The sequence below is a fragment of the Lactuca serriola genome, chromosome 6, assembly GCF_051521515.1.
Source record: "Lactuca serriola cultivar US96UC23 chromosome 6, Lser_US96UC23_V15, whole genome shotgun sequence".
NCBI lineage: Eukaryota > Viridiplantae > Streptophyta > Magnoliopsida > Asterales > Asteraceae > Lactuca > Lactuca serriola.
In genome coordinates this window covers 83,721,491-83,725,831 of record NC_136413.1, presented here as the reverse complement: position 1 = coordinate 83,725,831, position 4,341 = coordinate 83,721,491, and the positions used below count along the sequence as shown (strand labels likewise).

General features: G+C 32.3%; 1 long non-coding RNA gene across 1 annotated transcript; it reads left to right on the top strand.

Annotated features, from left to right (window-relative positions):
• Nucleotides 1–2,038, top strand: LOC145058853 (uncharacterized). The gene is made up of 3 exons (XR_013686543.1): nucleotides 1–466; nucleotides 538–629; nucleotides 1,446–2,038. It is a non-coding gene; the product is annotated as an uncharacterized LOC145058853 (long non-coding RNA).
• Nucleotides 2,039–4,341: the final 2,303 nt, after the last annotated feature.

Below are 4,341 nucleotides of genomic sequence, written 5' to 3'. Positions count from 1 at the left end.
GAGACCAAAACTCGAACCAAAAATCAAATTTACAATTCGGTTTGGTCTCAAACCAAACCAAAAACCGAATTTGAATATGGTTCGGTCTGAAATCGATTTCGGTTCAATTTGGTTTTCGGGTTTTTTGGTTCAGGACGAAATAATTCCCACCCCTACAACCCACCCTCGCTCTCCACCACCGATTGTCCCTACAGTTCAGTTGATGTCTCCAATTTTCTTCTTTTTCTTCTTTCTTTCCCCCTCTCTGTTTGATTCAATAAAATTGGTTCGACTCTTCAAAAAAATCTTCATTGGGTGTTTCTTCATTTTGCATAGCGTATTGGATTGATAATCATTGTTAACCTTGATGCAGATTTTGGGGTTGGGTTTTAAAGTATTAACAACGATTTTGTTTTTTGTAAACCCTAATTTGAGGTTTAACTTAGGGTAAGTTTGTAAGTTGGAAAAAGAGCAGAAAATCCAACAGGTATTGACATTAGATTACCATGGTTGCTTATTAAGTATAACATAATTTTATAACCTTGAATCTCTTTGCAGATGGAGATAGAATTGAATGAGATAAAGCGTTAAAGAGACCTTGCAGAATCACTACTAGAAATAGGGCAGTTGCTTTAGATGGCTTTGTGAAGGTGCAAACCGAGATTTAAACCCGACTTATTATTTTATTTTTTTATTTCCCACCTGACTTATCTCCCTAATTGCAAGTTATCCCCTATATTTGTCTTCTTTGTGTTTGTTATGTTTGTTGTCTCTATATTGCCAATCAAAGCGGAAACAAATGATATTTCAACTGTCGTAACACAAGCACGTAAAATGTATTTTGAAAATTTGTTAGGTTATGGTCAATTCAACGCGACAAATACGCATAAAGTTTTCCTAAATAGTAGATTGTCTGTATGATTTGTAGTCCTTTTTCTAAGAGTGTGATTGTTTCAGCTTTCTTTACAGCATTATAAATTATATTTTCATCCTCTTTATCCCATTTTATTCTTAAAAATATTTTCATGATGTCATAGATATGCTTATCAGCCTATTGATGTTTTGTTGTAAAGGTCCAAGTTTAATGTTCATGTTATTAAATGTCATGTGGAAAATCGGTATATTTGCGATTAGTAAGAATGTAATAGTAATCCATTGGTTTCTTAGTTTTATACTTATATTTTATTTTATTATCATCTTTTGCTATTTTATCACGTTTACTGTTACAATTTACAGCAAATGACAACACTGCAGCAGTCTTTTTTCTCTGGTACACAACCACCCACTTGGGAAAAAATCTATCTTTTTTTTATTGGTCAAGTTAACTGTTGACTTTCAGTTAACAATGTACTTCATTGTTTGATATACATTTTCTATTTGGTTAACACTTTTTATACATGCAAATTTACAACTAGATCATAATAAATATTATTATATTAATAATAATCATATTTTTTGTGTAGCAGGTGGGCCTGACAATGTGCACTTGAAATCAAATATGCTTATGAACATGTTTGGGAGACTTGAAACTACGGGCTTCACAATGCCAAACAATACAATGGTAATTATAATATTTACTATCAAAACCATCATTCATATCTCACAAATTGAATTGGTAAGACTGTCATTAGAAAATTTTGAAGAAACTGAGGAAGCACACGACATGTTCGACAAAATGCATAGTTGAAATTTAGGTATTTGTAAAAAGTTTTATCCATACAATTGAATCAATGGTGGAGGTGTGTTTGCTAAAAGTTCCACCTATGTTTCTTTCATTTTCTGGTGTGATTTATTTTGAACGGAAACGTTATAAGTGTCCCTTATATGTAGTTTATGACTCCCTTATATGTAGTTTATGACTGCATAGAAGATCTTCTGAATGTGTATGTTTAATTTTAACAGTTTTTTTTATCAAAGCGAACACAACAAATCACTAAATAGTGATTTTAACAGTTTTTGTCCAAAATGGCCATGCATATTTTTTTTTGATAAAAAAATAATAATAACTGTAACAGTTTTGACCAAAATGCCACTACATACCGTTCTTTTAGTAAAAAAAATTGTGATTATAACATTTTTTTGTCCAAAATGCCCCTGCATACTGTTTTTTTGATAAAAACAATGATTTTAAAAACTTTTGACCAAACTGCCCTTACATAGTTTTCTTTTGTTAAAAAATAGTTATTTTAAGAGTTTTTGATGAAAATGCCCCTACATACTTTTACTTTTTATTAAATAATAATGATTTTAACGTTATTTGTCCAAAATGCCCCTATATAATGTTTTTTGGGTAAAAAATTAATGATTTTATAGTTTTTGACCAAACTACCCCTCCATACAGTTTTTTTGGTAAAAGTTACTGATTTTAACAGTTTATCAGTTGGTGCAAATCTAATCTTCTATATCAATTCATCAATGGATTGGCACTTTTTGTTTACTTTAATATTATTACAAGGTTTCATGGAAGTCATTAATCTAATTTTGATGTTACAGGACCTTAATATTGACATTCCCTTTTGGTTGGCACCTGTATACCATAGATGTGACTACTAAATTAATATTATACTAGATACCATAGATGTGACTATATATAAAATAAATAAATAAATGAAAGTAAGTTGCTATTTTTTTTTCTAATAAGTTATTTTGAGTTGTATAAAAAACTGCTGAAAGTTTGGGCTCTGTTGATGCCAGTATCCAATCTTATTTTTGATGGTAATGAGAGGCGAAAGAGATACAATACAATTTCGTTTTAGGAAATCCATATGTAAACTATCAAACTGAATGTAATTCGGGTTTATCTTTATTTATTTTTGTTTTTTACTTGCTTCGTGGATAGCCCAGCGTGTTGGAATTGCAATGTAATGAAATCTGGAACTAGGGGTGCAAACGAGCCGAGCCGAGCCCGATCTTGGTCAGGCTCGGCTCGGGCTCGTTTAAATTATATGAGGCTCGAGCTCGAGCTCGGCTCGGTTTGAGCTTCTTGTACTAAGCTCGGCTCGAGCTCGTAAATAATTATACAAGCTCGTCTTTGGCTCGGGCTCGGCTCGTTTTTGGTCTAACGTGCCTAAATAAGCTTAAGCTCGGTTCGAGCTCGTTAAGAAGCTCGTTTACTAATACCCTAAATCTCTAATCCCCAAATATGTTTTTATTTCAATATATAAAAATAATAATAAAGTATTTTATATAAAGGCTCGTTTAGGCTCGCGAGCCTAATCTAGCTTAGTGACATAGGCTCGAGCTCGAGATCGGCTCAGGCTGTTTAAAATCAGTTTCGAGTCGATCTTTTAACGATCCGATCCTGAGTAGCTCACGAGTAGCTTGGCTCATTTGCACCCCTATCTGGAACTCAAATTTGTTTGTTCAAAGGTGAGGATGATACAGAAATATGTAAAACTGAATTCGCCAATTTTTATAGACATTAATTAATGGTTTCTTTTATATCATTTTTTTGAATAACAAGCAGGAGATGTGGTCGGGTCGCCAATACACACGACCGAGTGTGACCCTGGAATGAATGATTTCGATGTTGGTATGAAAGAATAAACAACTGCTTCTGAGGACAAAGCAGCAGATGGGATAGACCTTAAAAATGAAAAAAAGGAGAAATTTACAAATTTGTTCCCGGTAGACTTCACTGGAAGAGGAGGACTTGGAGAATGCCAAATTTATTTCCTACCTTTGATGTTGAATATTAGGTAACAAAATTAGATCCAGGAAACCCGCAGCGGACCATGTTCTTGCTCAACTGAAAATACATTGCTATTCAAACATTTTTTCCTCCTGAATAATCAATCAACCATGTAGTGCAGAGTCACTTTTCTAGTTGTACAATATGTATCTTGTAACTTTATCTATTGTAGAAACGTCTCACATACCCTAAGTTATATATATATATATATATATATATATATATATATATATATATAGAGAGAGAGAGAGAGGTTCAATAGAGAATCATAATTAACAAGGAACCAAGGAACTAATTGTGAGCGTCGGAAATCATAATGATCAACGGCCAAGGAAATAGATGTACACTTGTATATTGGACGCACACACACCGGATTATACTAAAAAATCCACCTCCTTACCAAAAAATTCACCTTTTTTTTCGTTTAAATTTTTTGAAGCCACATTTTTTATCGAAAAAAACGAATATAGCGTTGTTTTCGATTTTTCGTCCTCTTTCCATAGAGATCCATGTTGATATATAAAAAACGATATTTTTTTCGAAAAAAACTCACTTCATTTTGTTAGTTTTTTCAATATTTAAGTTTATTTTTAACAAAACAAAAAATTAATTATACCAAAAAAAGTTAATTTTTTATACTCTGTTAATAAACAACAACACCGACTAAAAAA